Source organism: Podarcis tiliguerta (genome assembly GCF_965153285.1).
Source record: "Podarcis tiliguerta genome assembly, chromosome: 7".
NCBI lineage: Eukaryota > Metazoa > Chordata > Lepidosauria > Squamata > Lacertidae > Podarcis > Podarcis tiliguerta.
This window is the reverse complement of record NC_139540.1, coordinates 2,869,717-2,889,378: the sequence shown is the minus strand read 5'-3', so window position 1 is coordinate 2,889,378 and position 19,662 is coordinate 2,869,717. Positions and strand designations below refer to the sequence as shown.

Below are 19,662 nucleotides of genomic sequence, written 5' to 3'. Positions count from 1 at the left end.
TCCTGGAAAGCCGGCAGTGTAAGCCACCGATTTGCTTTTCCAGCCCAACTGAACCGTAACTCGCTCCATTTTTTTGAGCATTCTGTGCCTTTGGCACAACTTTTGAGCCGACTGGCCCCAAAATGGCAACTAAACATTTCATTTTAGTGACTGTGGTCCTGGTTTAAAGAGCCATTTGGCTCCTAGCTTAACATATCTCAGTTTCTAATACCAGCTGGGGGTTGGGGTGCTGTGGGAGGGAATGGAGCTAGATTGCATTTTACTGATTTGTGAACTTCCTAGATGGTATGGGCAGGATAATTCAATGAAAAAACAGCCGCCTGCAACCTGGTAGTGCTTTGGGTTAGGAGTCCCTCTGGGCCCAGTCAGCATCTTGAGTGCCAAGTTGGTGTGAAGTAATCATGTACGCTTATTTATAAAAAGTCTGATGAATGCGGGGCATTATTATTTTTTGGATTAAAAAACGCTGAAGCGTTGCACACAAATGCCAGAGCGCCTTGTTTGCTTGTTAAAGGGTTCTAGAAATCGTTCTGGTGTCTCCAGGATGCTCAGTTCCTCGTATGGAATTAATCCAAGTAAATGTTGTAAAACCAAGCCTAACACCCTTGAGAAATTTGAGGTAGTTATGCACTCTTTAATGTGTTTGGCAAAGTTAAGAAAACTTTAAAAACCTAGCGTCGTTTTGCTTTTAGGAAGAAGCGACTGCGTTTTGTAGCGCATCACACTTTGTCGTTCATTTTCTCGCTGCTGTCACTCCACCTGTATACGTGTTGATTTATCAGCAGCTAAGTACACTAAAGAGGCAGACTCTTAACCAGGGAGTATTTTGGGAAGTGTCATCCTGGAATTTCTTGGCAACTGGGTGGTTTTTGTAGCGGTTTCCTGAGGGTTGGCCAAGTGTGGAACACTTGTAATCTTCTGGCAGTTTCACAGTTCTGAAAAGAGGCGGCTGCGCCGGTAACTATTATGTGTGACTTCTTTTCAAGAATAAACTTCCCACACTCCTTTCCTCCATACTTTTGAGTCTTTGACATGTGGACATGTGTGACTTCTGACTTTTTAGGCAGCAGTTCTAAACACCTGTGAGTCAGTCGAATTGAACTCAGCGGGACTTACTTCTGAGCAGGCTCACATAGGATCCGGCTGTTACAAAGAATGTTGGAATCAGTCCTGAATGCTCCCTAACATTCTACTCATGTAAAAACATGCTGATTCCTGGACCATCCACAGGCCAGATTTAGAAGGTGATTGGGCTGGATCCGGCCCCCGGGCCTTAGTCTGCCTACCCATGCCTTAGTTTAGGGGTCAGTAACCTTTTTCAGCCATGGGCCAGCCCACCGTCCCTCAGACCATGTGGGTCTGGACTATATTTTTTTGGGGGGGGGGGTGAATGAATGAATTCCTATGCCCCACAAATAACCCAGAGATGCATTTTAAATAAAAGGGCACATCCTACTCATGTAGAAACATCCTGATTCCCGGACCGTCTGTGGGCCGGATTGAGAAGGCGATTGGGCTGGATCTGGCCCCCGGGCCTTAGGCCGCATACTCCTGCCTTAGTTCTTCTCTGCTGCCAACAAGCAGTTCCCAAGGGTTGAAATGTAAGGTTAAAATATTAAAATATGCCAACAAAACAAAAATATGCAAGAGGTATTAATCACAACCATTAGGGATTGCAAGAAATAATTATTTTGGGGTTTGCTTATAACCCATGACCCACCTGCACAGGCTTCATGACCCACAGGGTGGAAGCACTCATTCCGATGTTTTTGTATACAGTGGTGCCTCGCAAGATGAAAAGAATCCGTTCCGTGAGTCTCTTCGTCTAGCGGTTTTTTCGTCTTGCGAAGCAAGCCCATTAGCGGATTAGCGCTATTAGCGGTTTAGCGGCTATTAGCGGCTATTGAAGGCTTAAGGGATTAGCGGATTAGCTGCTAAAAGGCTATTAGCAGCTTAGTGCCTTAGAAAAAGGGGGTGGGGAGCGAAAAAAAAATCCCAGGAATCCCAGGAAGCAAGCCGATAGAGAAATTCGTCCTGCGAAGCACCTCCAAAACGGAAAACCCTTTCGTCTAGCGGGTTTTCCGTCTTGCGAGGCATTCGTCTTGCGGGGCACCACTGTATTGGGTTATTAAACCAATATATGATGGGGACTTTTGCCTGTGCATGCAACCCTGTCACTACTCTGTTTGCAAAAAGAGTAACTCAAATCAGAAAGTGAAAGATATACACTTGGGGCTCTTCTTGGGACACAAGCTTAACGTGAGCCAGCAGTGTGATGCAGCAGCAAAAAAAGCGAATGCTGTTCTAGGCTGCATCAACAGAAGTCTAGTGTCCAGATCAAGGAAAGTCATAGTACCACTCTAGTCTGCCTTGGTCAGACCATACCTGGAATACTGTGTCCAGTTCTGGGCACCACAGTCTAAGAAGGATGTTGACAAGCTGGAACATGTGCAGAGGAGGGCAACCAAGGTGATCAAGGGTCTAGAAGCCAAGCCTGATGAGGAACGGTTGAAGGAACTGGGTATGTTTAGCTCAGAAGAGAGGAGATATGATAGATACCTTCAAATATTCAAAGGGCTGTTCCATGGAAGATGGAGCAAGCTTGTTTTCTCCTGCTCCGGATGGTAGGACTCGAACCAATGTCTTCAAGCTCCAAGAAAGGAGGATGTGGATTCTCTTTCCTTGGAGGTTTTAAGCAGAGGTTGGATGGCCATCTGTCATGGAAGCTTTAGCTGAGATTCCTGCATTGCAGGGGGTTGGACTAGATGACCCTTGGGGTCCCTTCGAACTCTACAATTCTATGATTCTCCAGGATCCTCCTTTGAGGAAGGCTCAGAGGATAAGTCTTTTCAGTTGTGTCACCCCGTTTGCACAAAACTCTACCCACCGAACTCCTTCTGGGTCCTTCATTGACATATTTTCAGCATCTGGTAAAAACTTACCTTTCCCTTCATTACTATGTTGTTTTATGTTAGTTGGGCCTGTGAAGATTTTTGATGCTTGTATGGCTAGTGGTGTTGGTTTGTGGACTTTTAATGAATTGCATGCGTTTTCTGTAAAGGTATTTATTGTATTTTTCCATGTATAAGACCCCCCCCCCCCAAAATAATGTCCAAAATTAGGGGGCGTTTTATACACGGATAGTGTCTTCCCCCATTTTCTTAAATCCGAGTCCCCGAAAATAGGGGGCGTCTTATACGTGGGGGCATCTTATAGACGGAAAAATACGGTATATTAGAATGTATTTTTGCTTATGCTTATAAATATTTTGCAAGTTGCTTGGGGACATTTTTGTCTAGCAAGTCACTTAATGTCAGATTATTATCACGCCAAAGTTTTCTTTTTTATGGTCCCAAACAAGAAGCCTTGGTTGCCAGCAGTGGAACAAATCAGGATATCAAACCAACTTTAAGCTGCAGTTTAATATCACGACTTCTTCCCTAACTGGTCGCCACAGTTTTTTTTTTTGCTTTGGACGAAACAGGAACAAACAAAAATGTTGTGTGACCTCTGTGTGTGTGCAAGTTGTTTGCCAGACCTTTGTGTTGATAAGTTCAGTGTGTTGAAGGGGAGCATTTGGATTTATGGTGGCTTCAAGAGTGTGCAAAACTGACACCTGTGGGTGTTGCTTCCCGTTGGGCAAAATGGGGGGTCAGCGGGGCTCCATTTCACATGTCGCACTGTCTTCATGGATGCGGATGCAAGCCAACTTCTGGTCCAGGCCATCCCAAACCTCTGGTGTAACATGGTGTGAACCAATTCACTGAGCCTTCATCTGGGCTTGTCTAGATACAGTGGTGCCCCGCAAGATGAAATTAATTCGTTCCGTGAGTCTCTTCGTCTAGCGGTTTTTTCGTCTTGCGAAGCAACCCTATTAGCGGATTAGCGCTATTAGCGGTTTAGCGGCTATTAGCGGCTATTAAAGGCTTAAGGGATTAGCAGATTAGCTGCTAAAAGGCTATTAGCGGTTTAGCGGCTTAGAAAAAGGGGGTGGGGAGCGAAAAAACCCCTCAAAACTCGCAAGACATTTTCGTCTTGCGAAGCAAGCCCATAGGGAAATTCGTCCTGCGAAGCGCATCGAAAAATGGAAAACCCTTTCGCCTAGCGGGTTTTCCGTCTTGCGAGGCATTCGTCTTGCGGGCACCACTGTACTTGGGTGTGACTTTTGGGGCAGTGGGAGGCTGGCATAATCTGGCTTCTGTGAATCGCCTTCTGTCTTTTCGGGAGGTTGGCCAAGTGGCGGGTGTCCAATAGCAGGATAGACTATCAACAGCAATATATTTTGCTAGAGGGGGCAAGAAGCCCACCTCCCCACCCCTGCTTGGAGTTGCAGAACGGTTTGTCGAGGTGGATTCTTAACAGATTATTATCCTTCCGTTCTGTGGTCAGGCTGATGATAACTGTTCAGGCCTCCGACGAATCGGAGATCTTGCTCTTCATGCTTGCAAATATCAAATGGGGCATGTGCTCTAAGGAGGTCTGAAATTGCCTGGAAACCTATGCTCAAGATCCTGCATCCTTATAAGACACTTTTATGCCTCTCCCGGTCTGCCCCACGGAGGACCTTAAGGTCCATAAATAGCAACACCCTTGTGGTCCCGGGCCCTAAGGAAGTCAGATTAGCCAGAGCCAGGGCCTTTTCAACACTGGCCCCGGCCTGGTGGAACGCTCTGTCTCACGAGACCAGGGCCCTGCGGGATCTGATTTCTTTCCACAGGGCCTGTAAGACAGAGTTGTTCCGCCTGGCCTTTGGCTTGGAGTCAATTTGATTCCCTCCCCCTCTTTCTTTTTCCCTTTCTCCTTCTGTGATTGAACTCCTATTTGGGGACTTCCCTGGCTTTTTTCTGGCCCATGTAGGACCAGTCTGGATAGTTGGCCTTGGTGAAGACTTGACGTTTTCATCCCCCCCCCCCAAAGTTTTCGATTGAGTTTCCACTGAAATGAGGCTGCATTTTAATGTTTTAATGTTGTATTTTAATCTTGTTTTTTAAGCTGTATTTCAATCAATTGTTTTTATATTTGGTGTTAGCCGCCCTGAGCCTGGTCTTGGCTGGAGAGGGCGGGGTATAACTAAAATTCATTATTATTATTATTATTATACGTTACTCTTGTTTGTATGCACGAGAGTCACATCTGGAGTGGCACACAAACCTCGAGGCAGACCATTTATTGGGGCAGCTTGCCTGGCTGATGTAGGGTCTCATCCTGCCTGGTGCTTGGTGCTGGAGGGGAGGGGGCGCTGCCGCTGGCAGCCAAGGGTCTGGGCCCCTGGGGGAGTCTTGTTCCTTAATGAAACAAGTGGGCAGCGGCGTGGAGGGGGGTCACGTTCGAGCGGCCGGGCGTTGTGAACCTTTCCTCACCCCAGTAAAATCAATGCTGTGACATTCCCTCTGCTTCTCCGATCGCTTGCGTCGACTGTGCTGACATCTGCTGGAGCTTTGGGTGTTCGGTACAAGACCCGGGGGTGATTCTTTTGAGGTTTTATAAAGCAAACACCTTGGCGCGGTGCTGCTGCCGCCGCCTCTGTCCCCCAGCTTTCCCTCTCTCTCTAGCGTCGCCTGCTAGCAAAGGCTCCCTTGCTTGTGCAGGCAGGCAGCTGCTTGCGGTGTTTTCCAGAGGGTGCCTGTGGGGGTGTGACCCCCCCTGTGTGATTGGTGCCCGTCCAGACTCTTTGACTGACAGCCACAGAGCCAGGACAGGACCGTCCTCATTCCAGCAAGGGCTCACGTGACGCCTCCTCCCCTCTGACCTGTAGAGGGCAGTCTTGCCCCTTGCATTCTCCCTCGTCCACCTTTTTCTGGTAATTGATTGCCTAATTTCCTCTTTATGTGAAAGAAAGCAGATATCAAGTAATTTGCAGCAATAACCTGCTAATGCTGGGCCAGTATCAAAACTCCCATGTTCATTTCAAGTGGCAGATAAAACACTAATATATAATTATCCTTGCAAATTGGATTGTTTTAAATAACCAAAAGACTATGGCCAGGAGAAAACTATCCCATTTCCCTTGAGTTAGTATTGCGGCATAATTGCTGCGTTCAATCAATTTCCTTGGCATTAGAAATTCCATCACAATCAACATTAAGCTATATTCATTGTGATGGCTAAGAGCCGGGCCATTTCTCCTCTTTTCCTTAACTGGCAAAATTAATCAGGGAAAAGATTTTAAACATTTACCCGTGCGAAAGAGGTCAGCTCTGCCACTATATTGCTCAGCAGATAAGGGGGCTAATAAAAAGAAAATTGAATTACTAATGATCGCCAGGAACCGAGTATATAAAACCTGGCAATCGCCCGCTTCAGGAGAAAAGGAGAATCAATTTTCTTCGGACAAGGTGTGCTCATTTTTTATTTTGGCGCATATTATCAGCGATTTAATTTGAAAGCGCATAAACAGGAGGAAACAGTTAGGAAATAATGAGCCCGAAGGTGTAAAGTGCTACAGGATATATGCTGTACACAATTTATTTGGCACAACAGATAATCACTTTAATTGAATTCAAAACTGCATTGTTCAGCAGTGTGGCCTGCCTCTCTTTGCCCGTGGGGAATTGCAGAATATTACAAAGGTGCCAGAAGAGCCGTGTGTTTTTCTGTGTGTCCCTCCTTTGTAATGTCCCCCGCAAGGCACAACTGACGTGCCTTCGTTCATGCGTGGAAGGATGCAGGCTGTTGATAGTGTAATATTTAAAAGGCAATAGAAGTCTCCTTGGCTTCCAGAGCACTTGGTGCCAGGGAACTGCAAAATACCCGGCTTCTGCCTTGATGGATAACTTTTGCACATGGAAGGATCCGTGTGGACCGGGGAGTTGGCTTTCCCTCCATGCTCCTACCGTCCTGCGCATCTCGAGTAGCTCTGCGTGAGAACGGCAGGTCATCTTTCCTGCTTTCCAACTCAGTCGCATTGCTAAATCCAATATCTGGACATTGTGTCAGAGCTTTGAGGAGCCCAGGTTATTTTCCAACTTGCCACTGGGCCGTCTGATTGGGAACTCGTATGACAGGGCGGTCGCGATTTTGGTAACTGGTTCTGTGAGTTTTTCCCTCTCCCAGTCAAACTCAGATGCCTGCGATTTGGTGCACTAGAATCCCAAACAAACAATGCTCCCGATTTCAGCTGAACCAGCGGTAATTTAAACATTTTTCTGTTCCTCCCCTTAGACTGCACAGACAGACTAGGTGGTTGTGTGTCTCCCCATCTTCTAAGTGTACATATGCACTTAAAAATACAGTGATACTGCATGTATGCAGTTTTTTCTGCCTTGCACTAAAGCTTCATGACGTCCCAGTTGAGAACTTCAGGTTCAGGGAGCCTGTGTGAAGGGAGCAGAACTGAAAGTGCCACATGGCATATGGGTGGGTGGGCATGTGAAGCCCATAATTTGGGATTCGTGTAAGCCTTTATTGGAGCTGGTTATTAGATGCTTAAGAGTTCCCAAAAAACGGATAAGCACAGAATGCTTGTGTTTGGGGAATCAGAGAGATCCACGATTCCTTTGCTGCAGGGACATGTCCTTTGGAAAGGGAAAATATGAAGGCGCAACCCAGCAGGAACATGCAAGATACAGAGAGGGGAAGTTTGCCGGAGCGCAGCTGCAAGTTGCATGCCGCGCCTTCGATTCCGTGGGGCTGGCGGAGGAGACGAGGGATTGTGCTCCGCCTGTGTCACGCTATTGTTAATTTCGCAAGTACCCCTCCCCCCTCCCGCCCCTTTCAAGATCTGCAGTAAATGAGGATTGCTTAGGTTAATTACAGTTTCATGCTCAAGTTTCTAATGACGGAAGATGAGGGAGTGAAAACGCTGAGATTGCCGAGATAGTATCTTGAAACAACGAGAATCCCGAGCTTGCTGTTGGGAGTGCGTCTGTGCAAAACGAAGATGTTGTTTTCCTGTGCGTGGCTGGCTAATCGGTCTCAAACAGAAACGGGAAAGCAAGTCTCAATTCCATACTGAGTATATTAAAAAGATGTTCACGGTGGGGGTTTATTTGGCCTCATTTTCAGAATTTCACTTCCGGTTGTCTTGACCTGATTCTGCAAAGGTTTTTCACCTGCAAACTTTCATGGCTAGCCTTCGTGGAGCAAGGAAGTGTTTCTCATTTTTTTTCTGGTAGGGTACCCATTGCCTTGATGCAGACAGAGAGAATCCGCCTGCGAAAAATTTTGCTGGATCAAAAGTCTCAGGGTGTCAGTTCAGTGCACATAATAACAATTATTATAAATAATGGTAGTAATTTATTTATTACCTGGCCTTCACCCTAAGGTCCCAGGGGAGGCTACAGCATTGAAAACAATTTAAAATAACCAAATGTGGATGTTGCTTGAGTTAGCAGGGCATTATTTTCGGTGGGATGCGCCTCTCACGTCCTGGTTCAATTAGTCATAGGTAAATATGATTTTTTTGTGCATGGCTAAAGCTAGATCAGCCCCCCCCCTTTTGGCAGCTGCCAAAAATTGCAGTTGCTGTAAATAAAACATTCTAGCGCTGTGCAAACATAACTGGAATTTATTTTTCAATATAAAAAACAGCAACGAGACACAAATATTCATTTACAAAATATATATTAGGCATTTGCATGGCAGCCTAGAATCGAGTTCACAAGGAGCTTGGCAGCGAGAAGAAAAGCAAATTAAAATACATACAATAACATCCTGGTGTGTGAGAGAGGCTGAGGCATTTAAATAAATATGTGGTTAGACTTACTTATTTTGGTTTGTTTTTAAAACCTTTATTTTTCTCTGTGCTTGTTGACCTTGTTCCCCAGGTAGAATCGTAGAACTGTTGAGTTGGAAGGAACCATCCAGTCCAACCCCCTGGAATGCAGAAATCTTTGGCCCAATGTGGGGTTCGAACCCACAACCTGGAGATTAAGTGAGCTATCCCAGGCCTGAAACTCAGGGGAGCTGCTGCCAGCCAGTCTAGACAGTACTGGGCCAGTGGTCTCACCCAGTGTAAGGCAGAGTCTATGCTTATTCCCCACCTTTCCGTCCGTTACGGGAAAGTCTGTTGTATCGGGTGCAACGCTTGGCTTAGTCTCGCACATGTCTCTATTCTTAGCGGCCTGTTTTTAGTCCTGCCTGCCTGGATACCTTCTGGCTGCCCCGTGGAGTTTGCAAACCCACCGCCATTCTGCCCTTGGAAAAGTGGGACTCTCGAAATGGCTGCTAGCCATGGCTCTCAGAAACAGGTTGCCTTTGCTTAGAGATCATTGCGCTCTTCCCGGCGGAGCGATGCCGTAAGGGAGCTGCTTGGGACCCCCTCGCTTTTCAAAGCTGCGAAAGTTCACATACTTGGCCACGATCCCCAGCCGCCGCCTCTTACGTCAGCCTCCTGGGGTGACAGTGTTGGGTTTCCTTGGCACTTTACGGGGGACCGTTCCAGCGTGCTTGAGAGCCTCTCTCGGAAGGATGTTTTCAGAAAGCTCTGCTAAGGGATCCTTTCGCCTCCTCCCTTCCCTGGGTTCTGGGCAATTCCCAAATACCGGGTGTGTTTTGCCTTCTATTTTAAGCATCTATCTTGATTTTAAATCTCGTTTTCCTCTTCTTTGTTTCTGTTAAAGGTAAAGGTAAAGGTACCCCTGCCCGTATGGGCCAGTCTTGACAGACTCTAGGGTTATGCGCCCATCTCACTCAAGAGGCCGGGGGCCAGCGCTGTCCGAAGACACTTCCGGGTCACGTGGCCAGCGTGACATCGCTGCTCTGGCGAGCCAGAGCCGCACACGGAAACGCCGTTTACCTTCCCGCTAGTAAGCGGTCCCTATTTATCTACTTGCACTTTGACGTGCTTTCGAACTGCTAGGTTGGCAGGCGCTGGGACCGAACAACGGGAGCGCACCCCGCCGCGGGGATTCGAACCGCCGACCTTTCAATCGGCAAGCCCTAGGCGCTGAGGCTTTTACCTACAGCACCACCCGCATCCCTTGTTTCTGTTGCTCTTCCATAAATCTCTTGGATGGCGTTTGTCCTCCTAGTGGCGCAGCAACAAAACTGCAGGCACGCTTGCAAAGCTAAGCGGATGGTCTCAAATTCGTGGGCCACGATTCCTGCATTGAAGTGGGTTGGACTAGATGACTTTGGGGGGCCCTTCCAACTCTACAGTTCTGTGATTCTGTTTTCTACACCTTGGCCGGCTTTCTGCCCCGGGTGCCCCTTGTCCCTCCAGTCTGCATATTTGTGTTTTCACGGCAATACCATCGTCCTGTCTAGTCTCTCCCTCGCTACTACCTTCAACAAATGCCCTTTCCAGCATCTTTGAACAGTTGAGTGTCTTTTGAGGAACTTGGAGCGGCTTCCGTTTGGGATGGGTGGGTGCAGATGCCAGTCCCCACCTTCTCACTGTGGAGTAGCCCATCTCCTCTTCCCATTTCATTATTTCGTAGCTTCCATCTTGTCAACAGCTTTCCATGGCATGGTGACTAAATTGAGCAGAGAGCTCCTCCTTTTGAACCCCAACTTTGCTTACATGCAAGGTTCCCCTATGATTTGCAGCATTGTACATTTCTGCTGCCTTTCAGCTTTGAGAAAGACCCCTAAGGTGGTTTGCAGTAAAATAAAATTGAATGCTGTCCAACTCTGCAGTTCTGTGCTTCTATGGCTGTCGAATTAAAGCAAATAACCAAAATGGCTAAAATTACAACAATTAAAAGCCTAAAGGATTAAAAATATTGTTGAGGCCTGCCTAAAATTCATCCGAGATGGGGCCTGTCTGACCTCCCGTGGGAAGGAGTTTCATGACCAGCGACTGGTCTGTTCCACATTCCCACCCACTTAAAGTAGAAGTGGTCTCTGGAGTGAGAGCCAGCATTCTGGGTCCTGGTGTTTTTACAGAGAGGCTCAAAAGATAATTTGCAAGCTCCTATCCAAAAGCATAGAAGCATCAAGGGCTGTGACTGTTGCTTCCTGCAACAGTAATAATTAGTACTTTTGATAATAGTAAAAAAAAAAAGTTATTAATTGTTGCGATGCAAAAGTCCAAAGCGGTATATGAATATTTCGTGCTGGGTTCTCACTCTGTTGTCTCCTGTTTCTCTTGGCAACTCTGCACAATTTTCTGCCACCCCCTCTACATTAACCCTTTCCCTCCTGTTCCTCTTTATGCCAACTGGATTCTGGGGGGGAAATATTCTGCAGGATCCTCAGAAGTTGTGTGGGATCAAAACACATACGTCCGGAGTTTATTCCAGTTGCAGAACTTAAGATAATTGCATGTTTTGGGCCTGCTTTTTTTGTGCGGATGATTCAAGACCCCTTCCGCAGGGATGTGACCTGGAGCCGGGAGCAGAATTCAGCAAGAGAAAAGTTTTGTGCAAGTTCGTCTCTTGACATCCGGATTGCAGTTTGGAGATAGTTATTTGCTTGTTCAGACCCAGAGACCTCCCCCCTAAATAAACACACATTTGACTCAAATTTTAGTTTTGGCAGAATTTAGGCCACAACTTTATTGATTACAGAAAAGTGAGTGGTTGCATAGGCTCTGGTTCGACTAGCTCCCTGCACCCTTGCAGGTAGCGCTGACCCAGGGCACCAGCATAGGTCAGCCAAGGGTGAACACCTGAGGCAGGTGAAAAGCCCGGGAACAGACTCTCTTCACTCCCCAGATGCTCCCCTGGACTCAGGCACAGGCACAACCCGCTCTCAGGGGTTGACCAAACCAAGTTGAGTCCCTGGATTCCTTTAACGGAATACCCTTCACATAGGGATGGCGAGACCGTTCTCCCATCCCTATCCCCTGAACCAGTGCCTATTCGCAACCTTACAAAACGTGAGTTTTCCTGATCAAAGCAGCTAACCTAGCACGGGGCTCTGGCTGCAAACATAATTTTCCCTTGGCTGGATTTCACCATTGATTGGTGATCTTAATTTAGTGACAGTCTCTAAAATGGCTCCCATGTAATGCAGCTGTTTAGGAAGATATTAGGGTGGAAGCAGTGCCCCCATGTTTTATGTGAAACGAGCTGTGTTATCAGCAAGAGAAATCAAGCATGTGAGACATGGTTGGGCTGGTGAGCTATTGGGGGCATCACGGAGAGCGGAGGATTTACACTTCCCTCCAAACATTAACGGGGGTGTTTTACCATTTATCCCCCCCTCTTCTTCCTGGTGTGTAAGGGTGGCGGCGGCTGTGATCCATCATTCCCTCCCTGGCGTTGTACTGTCTCTTGCATTTTACTACCCCAAACACCGTAAAAGGGCATTAGAGCAGTTAAATCCCAGAGTCCTGCTTTCCTAAGGAAAAAAGAAACCGCTGAATTAGGCAGTGGGGGAAAAAAAAAGGCAACGACAGCGATACTTTAATCTTGCATAAATTATCAGAAGAGTCAGAGGCTAGCCATTTTATGTATTGTTAGAGCTGCACTAATTAATTATTCCCGAATAATCAATGGTTTTTGACTTTTTAAAAACGTGGTAATGGGCCATAGTATATTTATTTCCAAAATGGCAGAAGTACACACATAGATTTGGTTGTGGGTTGTTTTTTTTTGACTTGACTATGTTTTAATCTTGCCCCGCATGACTGGGGGGGTTCATGTGTCAACACTGTAAAAGTGCCGAGCAGAGAGAGCAGAACAGTCCACAAATTAGCCAAAAGTTATTCTAAATCCATCCAGTGCTGCGGATTGGGTGGAGGGAATGTGCAACGTTGGCTGGAGATGCAAGCGTTCCTGGAGGCTCGGCTTAGTCTAGGGCAGTTCGCCTTTGAAAGGTGGGAACTCAGGGGTGCAGCGTACGTCCAGCTGCTTCCCCTTTGAGGTTGAACTGAATGAGCTTCACATTCTTTCTGCAGCTTCCGGTTCATAGACAACCGTTTCACTTAATAAATTTGCAATAGCTGCACCCCCTGGTCTTTGCATCTTGTACTCCCGATCACACAAACTGTGTATTTGCTCTCTGGGTCATAGCTGTCAACTTTCCCCCTTTTTAAAGGGGAAACTCCCTTATTCCGAATAGGATTCCTCGCAAGAAAAGGGAAAAGTTGATAGCTATGCTCTGAGTGCATGTCTGCTGAAAGAAGGGAGACAGCAGGGCTCCAACAGAGACAACCTCCCTCCCACCCCACATTTTGCAGCCACGACTTCAGAGGGGGCAGTGATGGCCACCAACTTAGATGGCTTTGAAAGAGAATTGGACCAAGTCATGGAGGAAGAGAGGGCTATGGATGGCTACTAGCCATTGAGGCCTATACTTTGCCACCTCGGTTAGAGGCAGCAATGCTTCTGAATCCCAGTTGCTGGAAATGACAGCAAGAGGAGAGAGGGCTCTTGTGCTTTGTGTCCTGCTTGCTGGTTTCTCATTGGGGCATCGGGTTGGCCAGTGTGAGAACTGGAGGCTGGACTAGACGAGCCTTTCACCGGATCCAGAGAACACTTCATAGATCATTATATCCTGGTGTGCCTCTCCTCTGCCCTACTGGGTGATACCCAGCTTTAGTCATACTTGTTGTAAGCCTATTGCAATACATTCTGGTCCTGTTGAGTATTCTGCATACACACACACACACACACACACACACACACACATGTGTCTGTGTGTAATGCCCACAAGATGCACCTGAGGATTCTCCCTTGACTTTGATACTTGGCTAAAGGAAGCCACGCACCTTTTCCTGGAGAGCCATTGTGGTGTAGTAGTTAAGAGCGGTAGACATGTAATCTGGTGAACCGGGTTCGATTCCCCGCTCCTCCACCTGCAGCTGCTGGGTGACCTTGGGCCAGTCACACTTCTCTGAAGTCTCTCAGCCCCACTCACCTCACAGAGTGTTTGTTGTGGGGGAGGAAGGGAAAGGAGACTCCTTCGGGTAGTGATAAAGTGGGATATCAAATCCAAACTCCTCCTCTTCCTCCGCTTCTTCTTCTGAATTGAACAGGGGCAGTGTTAGAAACTCAGATATATGAGCTAGGCGCCAAATGGCTCCTTAAACTGGGGTTCCGGTCGCCAAAACGGAATGCCTTGTTGCCATTTTTAGGCCAGGCACCTTGAAATTCGTAATTTTCAATATGACTTTTTGGATCCTGAAATTCGTTCTGATTGTGCAGATAAAATATCACGGACAGAATTCTACAGGATGCGTTGCTAGTGTGTGAAAACAGTCAAGATTCAAGGATCCCCAGGCATGTACCTCCAAGTGGTGGAGATGTCGGGCACCAACTTGGCAGCCAGGCATCTTCACTTGGTTCACACGTGGCCGATAGCCAGCTGCAAAATGCCCCTGGCGAATTTCAAACACTGGGCAAGCATGTGTTCTCCCCCTGGAAGCACCTAACGTGCAGCAGCTCTTGTGTCCTGGCAAAACAGTGTCCTTCCCCAGCTGCCTCCTACACTGTTTCCCCCCTCCCTCCCTGTGTCCTCCTGAGTAGGGCAGGGGTCGAGGGCCACATTCCCTTCTGGGCAACCTTCTAAGGGCCACATGCAATTGTGGGCAGAGCAACGAATCCCAGTTCTACCTGTGTACAGTAGGTCAGCTTCTATGCACAGTCGGACAAGCCGCTCTCTATTCTCCGCCCAGGCAAGCGGAAGTCATTCTCAGAGTCCAAGGATATATTCCAGCCAGGCAGAAACATTTGTGAAGGCTGTGAAGCAGAGGCGCTGAGGTGTGCATGCCCAGAGAGAGTCCTGGAGGTCTGCACTTGGACCCTGGGCCTGTTTGCCCATCCCTGGTGTGGTATGACCATGCTCTCCCGCCACCCAAGTGCCAATGTAGTCGTGGTGCGCAGAGCTTTCTGAGCGTGTGCTGCTGTTAAACGCCCAACCAGCCCAATACAATCCCATGCCTCCAGTGCAACAAAGAGCAAATTGCACCTGTGGCCTACGGCTGTATAAAACCCACCCAACAATAGAGCAGCACGGCCCATTGTCATGCAAATGCCTCCTGCACCACCAAAGATAGATATTTCTATTAACTTTGCTCATTGTGGAGAGCCAGTCGGATGCAAGAAAGACGCGGATGTTTCTCTCGCTACCCGGAGCAGGCGTGCAATCTTTTCTCTCTGTGTGTGCATTAAAAACCCCACCAAGAACCATCCCATCTGGTTTGAGCCTGGCTGCATCTCTCCTCTCCTCCGCCATCACCGTTTTTGCACCAGGCCTGCCTTGCACCCATTTGGTCCTTTTATTTCTTCTACCTCTCTGCCGTTGTTTTTAAAAGAAAAGTGCTATTTTGTGTGTGCGCATGTGGGTGCATTCGTATCGGGGCTCCTGTCATTCATCAGGAGCTGGAGAGGAATGAGGAAGCACCATGGAAGATAAGGGGACAGGTACCGTATTTTTTGCTCTATAAGACTCACTTTTTCCCTCTTAAGAAGTAAGGGGAAATGTGTATGCGTCTTATGGAGCAAATGCAGGCTGTGCAGCTATCACAGAAGCCAGAACAGTAAGAGGGATTGCACAGTGATCCCTCTTGCTGTTCTGGCTTCTGAGATTCAGAATAATTTTTTTTCTTGTTTTCCTCCTCCAAAAACTAGGTGCGTCTTGTGGTCTGGTGCGTCTTATAGAGCGAAAAATATGGTACCTGCTTCGCTGAGGAAGCGTTAGGGGGCTGTTTGTGGGAAGGCTGGCGTGCCTCTACCTTTGGGGCTGTGTCTGCAGTGGCCACCCTTGGCTAGGGGGCAGAGCAGTTCCTCCTCTTCACTCCTCCGTCTGGAGACGTTTTTGAGCGAAGGTGCGTTAGCCGGTGCCTGAATGCCGCAATGGCCACATAAACAAGAGAGATCTGGCTGTAAAAAGTAATGAAGAATATCAGCGTGAAATCAAGATGTTAAACTCCCACTTGTGACAGGCAGTAAATTCCCAGGCCACTGCGTTCAGGCCTCTTTCTTTTGGAAGTGTGTGTGTCTGTGTGTGTATGGGCAGCTTGTTTTATGCTCTGTTTCATGGCAAGAGAGAGAGAGAGAGAGAGAGAGAGAGAGAGAGAGAGAGAGATGCAATTGGTCTTTTCTGTTTCCACTGTGATCACTCCCAGGTCTGGCTGGGTCAACAGCAAGAAGCACAGAAATTGGAGAGGGACAGACCACATATTGTGGGGCTTTGTCCTTGTGAATCTGTTTACCCTGCCAGTCCAGCGCTTCTTAAGCTGTGGTCCAGGGACCCGGATGAAAAGGTACCTGTTGAGTTTCCTCTCCTTTCTCCTCTTTCCGTTTCATACCGCTACTTACTTGAAGGGACAGCCTCCTTTAACATGTCCACATTGAGCCTGAAAAGCAGTGCGCTTCTTCACCTGGGGCTCCACAAGCAGCTGTACCTCCTGTGGCTGATGGGGGTTGTGGTCTAAAAGTGTAGAAATTTGTGGGAGACGCCATAGCTGCTTTTGTGTGTCTGTGTGTGCAGCCTAATATGACTCCAGCTGATTCCCCACAACCCAGTGAATCATGCTTTGTTGTTGTTTAGTCGTTTAGTCATGTCCGACTCTCCGTGACCCCCCTCAGGGCTGATTTCCTTCAGAATGGATAGGTTTGATCTTCTTGCAGTCCTTGGGACTCTCAGGAGTCTCCTCCAGCACCAGTATTCAAAAGCATCCATTCTTCGGTGATCAGCCTTCTTGATGGTCCAGCTCTCACTTCCATACATCGCTACTGGGAAAACCATAGCTTGAACTATACGGACCTTTGTCGGCAAGGTGATGTCTCTGCTTTATAAGATGCTGCCTAGGTTTGTCATTGCTTTTCTCCCAAGAAGCAGGAGGTCTTTTAATTTCATGACTGCTGTCAATCCAGTCCAGTATCCCTGCCAAGAAAACTCCATGAACATAAACAAAAGTCCTTTCCTTTATAGCTGAGCATTTGGGGTAGCTTCTTCTGTGGTTGTCCTATATTTGGTTTCTCACGTTTGCCAGGCTGTTTGTGTTTCATGAATCTTTAGGTCACTTTTGGGCATCTTTTTTGTGAAAAGTGGCAAATGAATGCCACCAGTACTACTTCTGCAAAACAATGGCGTGCGAAAGATTTGCATGCACACCATCGAAGCTTGTGGCAGGGCTGAACCACATCAGATTTCTACCCTGGCTGGCCTGAGACTCATGCCACTTGTCATATGAATCCCTGCTTGACCTTGTTCTGCTTTACTAGATAACTTTGCTTCTATTTATTTTTATTTATTTTTAAAAGCACCCAGCCTTTCCCAATCTGCATGGGGGGAGGGGAAACCCAATCAAAACCCCTGCAACCAGCACTTTTGGAAACTCAGCTGCCATGTCCTATTAGCCTCTTTCTCCGCGTGTCTCTTTGCATCTCCAGCTACTTGAGTAGCAAGCGAGTCGCGCTTCTGAGCCTCTCCCTGTCCTGTGACCCAAATGCAGCCAGAGACGATGGCTTAGCAAGGCTGCGAGGAGTAAACAAGACAAGGAGCTCGGCTATTTAGCGCAAGGTTTCTCTCGCTGCCCTTCGCCGCATCGCACAACGTGTTGCTTGTTTTCTCAGGGTGCAAGTCCTCTGGAAGCGGCCTTGTGGGTTCTTGCTTCGAAGCCCGCGATGAGCAAGGTGATCAGGGCGGATGGGGGGGACGGGGACGGCAGCACAACTCCTCTTTCACAAAACTCTTCGACTGCCCAGTGAAAATGTGTTCAGTCTGTTGATGGGCAGTTAATTCAGGGCTATGCTCACCTCTGTTAAATTTCCTGTTGCAACAAAAACAGGGTCATGTGGCACTTCAGAGAACAATTGGCTTGTCGTCAGATTGTCAAAAGAGCATCACAGCAGTCCTGCGGGATCATACCAAAGGCCCATCCAGTCCAGCAATTGTGCCAGAGGCTTGCCATTGTGTCCCAGTGCCAACCCAACAGCTGTGCTCTCCCAGCTTGTGATTCCTAGCATGGTATTTACCGGCATACCATCTCCAAGGGCTGTAGCTCAGAGGTAGAGCATTTGTTTTGCATGCAGAAGGTCCCAAGCTCAAGTCCCTGCGTGCTCCAGGAGAGCCTCCTGACTGAAACCCTGGAGAGCTGCTGCCAGTCAGTGTAGGCAGCCCTGAGCAAGATGGACCAAATGCCTGGCTCAGTACAAAGCAACTTCCCATGTTCCAGTGTTCCAATACTGTTCATTGCTAATAAATTCGGTTTATGCAGCTTAGAGGTCCTATTTCCGAGTCCCTCAAACACAGAGCCTGACACTTTGGGTGAGCTGTGTGCATGCTGAATGTGTGAAGTTAAGTGTTGAGTATTTTCTTACCAGGGTCTGGGGCATGGGTGTCATTATTGGGAAAGTGGAACCTATAACCTGGGCTACATCTGCAAGGAATGTAGGTGAGTGCTTAGGAAATCTGGAGCAAGATAGTGATGAACAGATGAAGACATGTGGGAAGGGCCACATAGTGCAAGCAGCACTAGACCAGCAGGGCTGGCTTTTCGGCCATAGTGACCAGTAGACCGTTTAGCCTTGTTTGACGGCCTAGAAGGAGTTACGTGTACCTTTTTTTTAAAAAAATCCTGCTTGCTTGGATTACGGTGGAAACTTGGGTCCCGTACTGTCCTCCTTACGAACACTTCGGGTAATAAGCTCCGCTAACCTGGAGGTAGATGCTCCCGGTTGCAAACTTTGCCCCTGGATGCAAGCGGAAGTTGTTGCACCTCCGGTGCGGCGGCAGCAGGAGGCCCCATTAGTGAAAGCGTGCCTCATGTTAAGAACAGTTTCGGGTTAAGAACGGACCTCTGGAACGAATTAAGTTCGTAACTGGAGGTACCACTGTACTGTAAATGTGCTGTACGTGGGGCTACCTTTGAAGGTGACTCGGAAACTACAACTAATCCAGAATGCGGCTGCTAGACTGGTGACTGGGAGTGGCCACTGGGACCATATAACACGGGTCCTAAAGGATCTTCATTGGCTTCCGGTATGTTTCCGAGCCCAATTCAAAGTGTTGGTGCTGACCTTTGAATCCCAAATCAGCCTCAGTATACCTGAAGGGTATTATTATTATTATTAGTGTGAGATGAGTTCTCAATTGGAGACTGACTTCCCTCCCATCCAATGGCTTCATCCACAACTGTTGCTGGCTGGTTAGCTGGAGCAGAGTTCAGGCATGGTGGGGTCTGCCAACTGGACTGGTAGACCCTCTTAATCGCAGGTGAGCTAGCACCTGGTGCAGCCACTTGTTAGAAAGCTGTCCGGTTTCTAATTGCGCTAATGAAGGCCCGAGCTGTTTCCAGGCTGCCTTGCTTTTGGTTGGGGGCTCTCAATGACAAATATGAAATCTCCCGTAGCAGTGGAAAGTGTTATTTAGGTTTCCTTTTCTTTTTTCTTTAAAAAAAAATATATTGACAAGCCCTCTTTTGTACTTGGAAGACTCCTCTGCTCCATTAAGTAACTCAGCCACTCTCCTGCTATGAATATTTCAAAGAAAAAGCAAAAGTGCCACATTAGTCATCCATTCAGGCCAGAATGGGCATTGATCCCTTGGAGGAGGAGATGGTCATCAGGCGAGTAATAGCAGCACTTACACAGGGCAGGCAACATCTTTTCTGGAGCTTGCAAAATACCCTCCTTCCTTCGCAGTGTCACGGCCTGGAGTTCTCTTTGCACACAGGTTCATAGGTCATTATAGCTGGGAGGCGGTTTTAACTGAAGCCTCACAAACGTTGTGATTAGAAAAGGGATAAACAGGGGGCCCATTTTGCATTAGACGGGCTCCGTTAGCAAGGTTCAGCCTGAAACCGAAAACCCTCTCACCCGGGTTGAA

At 47.7% G+C, this 19,662-nt stretch overlaps 1 protein-coding gene across 1 annotated transcript in view; it reads left to right on the top strand.

The window, feature by feature from the left end:
• ZC3H3 (zinc finger CCCH-type containing 3) overlaps positions 1-19,662 on the top strand; it is a 268,495-nt gene that overhangs the window by 5,996 nt on the left and 242,837 nt on the right. The gene's annotated exons all lie outside the window — the stretch shown is intronic.